This window comes from Oryx dammah, unplaced genomic scaffold (genome assembly GCF_014754425.2).
Source record: "Oryx dammah isolate SB20612 unplaced genomic scaffold, SCBI_Odam_1.1 HiC_scaffold_28, whole genome shotgun sequence".
Taxonomy (NCBI): domain Eukaryota; kingdom Metazoa; phylum Chordata; class Mammalia; order Artiodactyla; family Bovidae; genus Oryx; species Oryx dammah.
This window is the reverse complement of record NW_024070212.1, coordinates 9,928,598-9,938,951: the sequence shown is the minus strand read 5'-3', so window position 1 is coordinate 9,938,951 and position 10,354 is coordinate 9,928,598.

Here is a 10,354-nt window from a genome sequence, read left to right as displayed (position 1 = left end):
CCTCAACACCCTCTACCACCCTCATCTCCCTAGCTGTGTACCCATCCCAGCTTCTGCATACAGACACTCCTCAGAGATACTGTGAATCCAGTTCCAGATCATCAAAATAAAATGAATATCACAATAAAGGGATCCACACAAATTTTTTGGTTTCTCAAGAACATGTAAATGCTATGTTTACACTAGACTATAGTTTATTAAATGTGCAATAGCTTTATGTTTAGAAAAACAATGTACATAGCTTAATTAAAAAGTAATCCAATTGGGAAAATGGTGCTGACTGACTTGCTCAACACAGGTTGCTGCAAACCTTCAATTTGTAAGAAAGAAAACACAGTATCTTCAAAGTGCAATAAAGCAAAGAGCAATGAAGAAATATGCCTAATTTTTTATGTGGTGGTCTCTCTCTTGAGAGCCTGAGTTCCTCAGGGATACAGAATCTATCTCCTTAAGACAGTGATTGACACATTATAAATACTCAGCACTTAGATTTTGAGTGAAAGTATGACAAATTTTCTGCTAAAAGATACATATACATCCCTAATAGAATACACCATGATAAATAATACTAAAATACTTAAAATATGTGCAAACAACTATGTCAGCAGACAGAAAGGAGCAACTAGTGCTGCCTCGGTTGGGCAGGAGTGGAAGAGAGAGAATAGCTGTTAGTGATGCTGATCATGATCGGTCCTGAATATTCATTGGAAGGACTGATGCTGAAGCTGAAGCTCCAATACTTGGGCCACCTGATGGGAAAAACTGACTCATTGGAAAAGACTCTGATGCTGGGAAAGATTGAAGGCAGAAGGATAAGGGGACAACAGAGAATGAGATGGTTGGATGGCATCACCAACTCGATGGACATGAGTTTGAGCAAACTCCAGGAGTTGGTGATGGACAGGGAAGCCTGACGTGCTGTAGTCTGCAGGGTCGCATATAGTCAGACACGACTGAGTGACTGAACTAACTGATGATGATGAAGGCAGCTCTGATCAATATATTTTCTATTATGCACTCTTGTCACTCCCCTCTAGCCACACAGGACTTCCTGTCATTTCTCAAACATTCTGGGATTTCCCTGATTAAGCTTTTGAATTGTTTTGTGATGATTTGGATCAAGGTGTATTTATAGATGTGTGTGTGTGTGTGTGTGTGTGTGTGTGTGTGTGAGTGCATGCATATAGCATCACAAAATATACTACTTACTATGGGTCTGAGTCAAAATAGCTTTACACAACCCTAATCCAGAGCAATCGATATTTATCTTTGGCAGATCAGAGACTTCTTTGAAAATCTGATGAAAAATGCACATGTGCCCATGCTCACAATACTTTGCACACAGTTTCAGAGAGTTCACAAATGCCTTTAAACCTATTCAAGAACCCCTTAAGGATCTGTGGACTTCAGCTTCAGAACTGCCCTTTATGGTACATCGGGTGCTCTCACTGGCATCACCTATTAATCCCCCCAGTCTCCTGTGTGAAACAAAAGAGAAATTCCAGAAGGCAACCACTAATGCCTGAGACTCTTGACCTTAAGCAGTCTGTTGAAAAAAAAGAAAATCACACATGGCCAAAATGTACCTCAATCCTAATTTTGAGGTTAAAAATATGACAAGAGTTCTCAAAATGACGGAGTTGAAATAGCAATGTGTCATTTATATCCAAAATATAGGAATATGTTAAAATAGATGTTACTATACTAGCTTTTTCCAACAAATTTTCTAGTTCTAACAATGGAAGTATATAAAAGTTTCTTAATTAAACACATAACCACCCATCTAAGAAAAAAACTGTAATATATGAACAAAGAAGAGCTCTTCAGAGCAAGAACTCTACTGGGAAAAAACATGGGGCAGAAATAAACTTATAGCCCGCACTTACCTAGCAGAGGGAAAAATGGGCATTGATATGGGTTTAATTTATTGGAAAATGCTAGCAAAGAGCAATCAAAGTCACTTGCCCAGAATTAACCACATCTACTCCAAATAGCTACCACATAGCCACTATGGAATTAACAATTCTCAAAGGCTTTAGAGGAACAAGAAGATAAACTTTTTAAAAAGCGTTCTAAATGAAGACATCATTCCTTGAAAAGAGACACCCCCCTGTTCTCCCTGTGCCATTTCCAAGGCTATAATAATAATGTCACTTTAAAGGGACTTTTCCTCCTATAAAACTAAAGGATACTCCACCTAAATACACACTTTAAGTGGGGACGGATTCACGGAAAGAAGGGTCTCTCCTGTTGCAACTGTTTTTCAATCAGCAAATGGTTAAGGAGGTGAGTGAGTGAGTGAAAGTCACTCAGTCATATCCAACTCTTTGCGACCCCCTGGACTGTAGCCCACCAGGCTCTCCTCTGTCCATGGGATTCTCCAGGCAAGAATAATGGAGTGGGTTGCCATTCCTTTCTCCAGGGGATCTTCCCAAACCAGGGATGGTTAAGGAAAGTCTTTTTGAAATACCTATTAAGGGTCATATAACTGAGATCATGGAAGTGGGGTAGGTCTCAGGTGGTCCATGGGATCCTTTAACTGAAGTCTCTGCTGTCACTACCTCTGTGCCATGCATGGACAAAAGTCAAGCAGCAAATGGTCAAGTGAAGTGGAAGCCAGGAGGATTTTCAATTAACATGCTTCTCCATAAAAAGAAGTCATCAAAGTTCTCCTGGAGTATTACCGTCTCTGTAGTCATGTGCACCCTGATCAGAAAGCCTGGCTCTTGCCTTCTTTATAGAGAATAAGCAGAGGAGCAGGCTAAGTCTGTGAACCAGCTCACAACACAGCTTTCTATGTGGTCTACACGTGAGCTGTGAAATGTCTGTAAGCAGGAAAAAACACTGGCCAGGACTAAAGGTCTCCTGATGAAATGAGTCAACCTGTTAAGTAATGCTTGTGTCCACAACTCTGCACATGGTATCCTTGGCCTCTGTGTACCCAGCACTGTAAACAGCAAGGTCCAACAGCGTACGACAATGGTGTAGATCTCTGAGATGGTCTATGTTCTACTGAATTGACCAGTTTGGGCTTGAGTTAAGTGACAGAAGCACAACCACACCAGATAATGACCACGGTGAGGTGGGAGGCACAGGAGGCAAAGCCCCAAGCTGAAGCAATCCAAAGCATAGCGGAAGTGATGAGGGCGTTGATGCAAGCCCAGGAACGCCTGAATGTACGTGTGGGCAATAAATGGTTTATGTCATGGATAGGAGTGGCAATAAAGGAAAGTTTAATATATTTTAGCATCACAGAAGTATAAATGGAGCAGAGATGATATCTAGATACTACTACACCTGGGCCAATACTAAATAAAACACACACCAACAGGGCACACACCCTCTTGTTCACAAACTCTACATCTCAGGGATTTTCACATGACCACACAACAGCTGGTGGTGGTGAAGAAGACAAAAAACAGAAAGAAGGACATAGACAATGTGGTTAGAGCCACATTGCTGTGGCAATGTGCAGCCCTGCAGGGACAGGGCTGTTCCCTGATGAAGTGAAGATTATACACAACAACACTCACAAAGCTAGAGAGGCCCAGCCAGGTGAGCTCTGCCAGCTTCTGTGAGGCTCTTTCTCTGTATTCTGCAGTTTTACGGATGTGAATTAAATGGCTGAACAAGGAAAAATTCTCTTGTCCTGACATGGACTCTAGGTCCTAGGCAGAAACATGGCATAGGGCAGAACAAGAGGACAAGAGTGGAACAAGACAGCTCGAGCTGAGACCTCTTCCAGAGCCCAACGGAGACATCTGCCCCTGTTTTCTCAATGCTTGTGTTCTCTGTAAAACTATAGACTCAGAAATACATTCCTATATAGAGAGAGTCTTCACTTCAACAGACTTAAGACTCAGTTACACTGAGTTCCTGCCATTATTTTTTTTTCTTCTTTTCATAGCGCCTCCCCAAGATGCTATACTCACAAAGGGATGATGAACAAACAGCAAGGAGATGCTTATGGCCAATGGGTTATAAGGAATAAATAGAAAGAAAATAATTCTAATGGATCAAAAAATCCACTTCATCAATCAAGGTGTATTTTTATAAATATGAGAATGGAGATGAGTGATTCCAAATAAATGAGTGATAATTCAGGGATGTAAAGGACAAAGGCCGAGAAATGAATACTGTGACATTCTGGAGGGGCATGACAGTTGAATTCTGAATTCAGACATGAGATTTCATTGAGGGAGGCTGATCTAGACAGAGGGCTGAACCCAAAAGTAGATAGGAGATGACAAATTTATCAGGCAGCTTCTTTTACCAACAAACCCTGAAACTAGAAACAGAGAACTGAGATCAAGGGAAGACTCCTGTATCAGCAAGACCTGAAAAGGAAGAGGTGGGTTTGTGATGCTGCCAGAATTGGGAAGGGGAGGCAGGAGTCAGCCAACAGCTGCCTGGAGCCTGGCATTTAGAGTCTGAAATAGCTTCTTTAGTGGAAAGGTCAGTCATAATCTCAGGTGAACACTGATTTTTCTCTGTCATTGGATGAAATGTTATGGGGTGAGAAGCAGAAACACAATAGCCTCTCTGTCAAAAACAGACAATCTATAATCTGCATGGAAAACACACAATGGATCCCAAGTCCCCTATAGAAATCTTGCTTCTTTCCTTTTGTTCCTTGTCAGAATTACTGCACAGGTTCCTAAGGAAAGGAAGACCTCCCTTTTCCTCCCTCCCTCATCACCTGCAACCTGGCTTCTGCCACATTCACTTTAAGGAAATTGCTCTTTCAAAGGTCACCGATGATGTTTTTATTGCTAAATCCAGCATCCTCTCTACTTAGATCTGATACATTTAATACCAGTGGACACTGCCTCCTAGAAACTTGCACTAACTGGTTTCCATGACACTATACACACCATCGTTCTCTCTGTCAGTGTTTTTTTGTCTCTCTCTCTGACTCTTCTCTTGCTTCCAACTCCATAAAAACAAATGCTCCCCTACATCAATGCGTGGTTCCCTGACCTTTGCTCTCCTCTCCCTTCCACTGAAAGAGATCATCTATTTTTGTTTCATCATCACTTATATGTTGATTCCTCTGAAGCTTGTATTTCTAATCCCAAGTGGCACTCGCATATGTCAAATTCTCCACTGGCCTGTTCTATATGTAGATTATACTATCATTTCAAATTTAGCATTTTAGGAATCAAAATAATCATTTACCCTGCGCCTCTTCCAAATGAACGTCCTCTCAATTGTTCTATCTGCATTAAAAGGACCATGTTTTTCCAAACTATATGCAATCAGAAATTTAGAGTAAAACCTAATTCAGTTCCATATTCTATTTATCTTTTTTTTTTTAATCTCAGGTTTGCCCTTTTACTTTTACCATAAGACCCTGCCACCAGTCTGAAATTGTTTACCTTTGATTTTATTCAATCAGTTCTCAGGATGATAATCAGTTACTCTTAACATCTCCACTGCCTCTTTTCATCTACTATAAATGCATGCCCTTAAGTTTCCTTACGGCCAACAGAACACATGCAAATAATTCTTTATTCACACCAAAATCTGTACTCTTCTCCAACCTCATGTTCTTTTCTCCCGTCAGTCTCTTCCTTTCCAGTCTTTCCCAGGGGTTACTGAGACTTTATGTCTTCTCTAAATACCCCAGGCCTTAGAAGGTATCTTTCAAGTATTTTTAAATCCCTTGGTAACTGAAAGGAGCCTGGCGGGCTACAGTTCATGGGGTTGCAAAGAATCAAACACAGCTGAGCAACTAACACACAGCACACGACTTTCAGTTACATGCCACATCTCTGCCTTTTTCCAAATCTGAGTTTATGTCATGCCCTTTCTGTAGTACTGCCAGTGCTCTCTTCTCCCATCCTCTCCAAAGGCACGTTTTATTGTGTGCCAGCTGAGGGCATCAGGACAATACTGCTTGAGACACACCAGTGACCTGCCTCTTTCCAGTGCTTTCCATCTTTACTCCCCTATCCTCAGCCTTTCCAGAGCTACCCAGACAGGAACCAGCACCTCTCACCTAAACTTTCACTGGCAAGAAGGCACCCAGAAGCCTCTCAGCAACCACAGGGATCGGTTCACCTTGAAAACTCGACCCAGCTCTAAAGACTCAGGATTCATTGTCCTATATTCTGACATCAGGACCTTCCTTCCTGCAACAGAAAGAATCCAGAATTTCCACTTTGACTACTACTGAAGCTCAGGCTGTTTTCTTCCAAGGCCTAGGAAACATATTCCAGAGAAGGAAATTAAAGAACAGAATCAAGCCCCACCTCTCCTTCTGTTTTCCTGTTCTACTCTCAAACCTACTTTCTAGCCCTGCTGGTCTTTTCACAGGGACTGAACATACTATTTTCACATCCAGCTACAAACTCTGGCACTCGATGCCAGTAGCAATATTCCTAGGCCACCCCCACACCCACATCTCCCATTAGAGGGGACTCTTTCACTTTGATCTCCAAACCATCTTTGGTTGACAGAATGATATTTCATAATTTCTGATGAAAACTAGAAACAGTTGGTGAACCCTATATTCTCTAAATTTCATGGCATACATTAACTAACATATGGGAAGGGGAAGAACCTAGTACCTGGATTCCCAGTAAAAGTTGCATCCCATTTCCTATATCCAGCAGATCTTCTTATGTTACTTAAGTGGATTCGTGGTTTTGGTTGCTACTAAAATGTCTTCCCTGCTGGTCCAGTGGCTAAGAATCCATATCTCTGGTCGAGGAATTATATCTTTTGACGCTCCCTGGTGGTCTAGTGGTTAGGATTTGGCGCTCTCACTGCGGCAGCCCGGGTTCAATTCCCGGTCAGGGAAGACTTTCTTCTTCCACTCCGCCTGCCACCTGCCGATGTCCTTGCCGGCGACCCTCCTACCCTTTAGGGCTTCCCTGGTGGCTCAGAGGTTAAAGCGTCTGCCTGGAATGAGGGAGACCCGGGTTCGATCCCTGGGTCAGGAAGATGGCCTGGAGAAGGAAATGGCAACCCACTCCAGTACTCTTGCTTGGAGAATCCCATGGAAGGAGGAGCCTGGTAGGCTACAGTCCATGGGGTCACAAAGAGTCGGACACAACTGAGCGACTTCACTTCACTTCAAACTGTTTTATGTAAAAATTCCTTTCCCTGCTTGAATCATATGAGTCCACAAATATTAATATATACTGGGTTCCTTCCATGTTCAGAAATAATGGTTAAGTAAAATGGGTGAACTAGAAATAAATAAGACCTAATACTCAGCTTAAGAGAGGATAAGAGATAAATATGGGCTTTCTTGTTGGCTCAGATGGTAAAGAATCCTGCCTGAAGTGCGGGAGACCTGGGTTCAGTCCCTGGGTTGGGAAGATCCCCTGGAGAAGGGCATGGCAACCCACTCCAGTATTCTTGCCTGGAGAATCCCCATGGACAAAGAAGCCTAAAGGGCTACAGCCCATGGTTTTGCAAAGAGTCAGACATGACTGAGAGACTAAGCACAAGAGATAAATACACTAACATCTATAAATATGGGAAAGACACAGTGACATCCATAAAAGCTTCAAAATTACAACAATAATCATCCAGACACCATTCCATGAACTGTATGCATATTATAATACCTCATTCGTGCTCACAATAACACTGTGAGGTGGAAAGGTTTATCTTTGTTTTGCAGAAAAGGAAAGGACGGTTCAGAGAGGCTGAGTAGCTTTCATAATAGTCAATCACTAGCAAATTTTACTCCAAAGTCTTTGATCCTAACCTCATGGGGAGTTGGAAAGAAGTGAAATAATGTTTAATTGAGACATCAAGGATATCTTCATGAAATGAATCACTTTAGAGGTTGATTTTGAGCAGTAGTTAGGATTTTACAAAACAGATATGGATAAAGAAAATTCAAGACAAAATGAAAGCAAAAAAAAAAAAAAAAGAAGAAGGAAATCAGGTATGTATGAAAAACAGCAATTAGAGGTATTTGACCAGAAAAGAGTGTTTGATTAAGAGATTAAGCCTAGGATGGAGCCAGACTGTGAAAGGCACTGGCTTTCAAGCTGAAGGATCTCCATTTAATTATGAGACAATAAGGTGTATAATCCCAACTCCAACTAACCCTTACTGTGCCACAAGCCATATAAGGTTTTACCACCTGGGATTTAGCTTAGAAAAAACTAGAGTGGGAACTGTCCATAGCTGAGCAGTAGAAGGATAATTTGAACAATGTAGAGAGTGTTTTTGGTGGCAATTTTTATGTCATTAAAAAGGCTGACCAGAAGGTCTGCCATAAGCTGAGAGAAGAGGAAATGAACAAGAGACTGCACAAGAGGATGAACACAAAGATTCCATAGAATTTAGGGACAGGAAAAAGGAAGATAATGAAGCAAGAAAGGAGAGCTTCCGTTTGATATCTTAGAGGCAGAGCAGGTTTGAGTTGTGGCCAAAGCATAACAGTTTAAGTAACAGCAGAGGGGATGAAGATAGAGGTCACTGGGGTTGTGCCAAGGTAGGTCACCACTCAACCTCCAGGACCTAGTGTAGTGCCTGGGCATTAATATTAATTGCAAGTGTAATATATAAATGGGGTTATCACCAAAGATGAATATACATGAACCCTCAATGGCCAGGGACCCAAAGAGGAAGAGAGGAAAACCAAGTGAGATGCTGACATCTCTGCAAAGAGTAAACAGGCTATAAGAAAAATCAGTTACAGTGAGGAATGGAAAACTCTGGCATAAAGAAACACCATGATAAGCATGATAGTAGCCATGGAAGCTGGAATCTGCTAGGAGTATGAAATGCTCACCTGCTGAATTAACTAGCCCTCAAACTGGACAGTACTGGACTTTCAGGTCCATGCCCAGCTGTCACTAAATTTAAAAGCTTTTACACAGCAGAGGAAACCATAAACAAAATGAAAAGACATCCCACAAAATGGGAGAAAATACTGGCAAACAAAGCAATCAACGAAGGATTAGTCTCCAAAATATAAAAACAGCTCATGCAGCACAATGTTAAAACAACACACAACCCAATCAAAAACTGGTCAGAAGATCTACGTAGACATTTCTTCAAAGAAGACAAACTAATGGCCAAGAGGCACATGGAAAGATGCTCAACACCACTAATCATTAGAGAAATGCAAATCAAAACCACAAGGAGACATCACCTCATACCAGTCAGAATGGCTATCATTAAAAAGTCTATAAACAGCAAATGCTGATCAAGGGTGGAGAGAAGGAACCCTCCTACACAGTTGGTGGGAATGTAAATTGATACAGCCACTCGGAGAATAGTGTGGAGGTTCCTTAAAAAACTAAAAATAGGGTTTCCCTGGTGGTCCAGTGGTTAAGAATACATCTTGCAATGCAAAGGACACTGGCTCGATCCCTGGTCCAGGAAGATCCCATAGGCCTTAGCTGTGTGCCACAACTTGCAAGCCTGGACTCTAGAGCCTGCAAGCCACAACTCCTGAGCCCACGTGCTGCAACTACTGGACCCTGAGCACCAAGAGCCTGTGCTCTGCAACAAGAGAATCCACGGCAATGAGGAACCCGCACACTGAAACAGAGGCGCCCCCACCAGCTGCCACTAGAGAAAGCCGTGAGCAGCAGCAAAGACCCACCACAGTGCAAAAAATAATAAGTAAATAAATTTTTTGAAACTAAAAGTAGAACTGCCATATGAAACAACAATCCCACTTCTGGCCATATATCTGGAGAGAACCATAATTTGAAAAGACACCTGCACCTCAATATTCATTGAAGCATTATACACAATAGCCAGGACAGAGAAGCAACCTGAATGTCCACTAATAGAGGAATGGAGAAAGAAGACATAGTACATATACACAATGGAATATTGGTAGCCATAAAAAAGAAGAAAATAATACCATTTACGGTGACATGGATGGACCTAGAGATGATCGTACTGAGTGAAGTAAGTCAGAGAAAAACAATATCATATGCTATCACTTATATGTGGAATCTAAAACAATGGTACAGATGAACTTATTTACAGAACAGAGATAAGTCACAGTTGTAGAAAACAAACTTATAGTTTCCAAGAGGGAAGGAGTTGGGGAGATAAACTGGGAGATTGAGATTGAAGTATACATACTACTATATATAAAATAGATAACTAATAAGAACCTACCTACCATATAGCACAGGGAACTCTACTTAATACATTGTAATAACCTATATGGGAATAAAATCTAAAAGAGAGTGAATATATGTATATCTATACCTGATTCACTTGGCTGTACAGCAGAAATTTACATTGTGAATCAAATATTCCAATAAAACTTAATTTAAAAAAAAGAAACACCATGATAATGAAAAGAAGAAACAGAGCTGAGTGACAGAGACTGAAAGCACTAATCATCAGGGAGACAGAA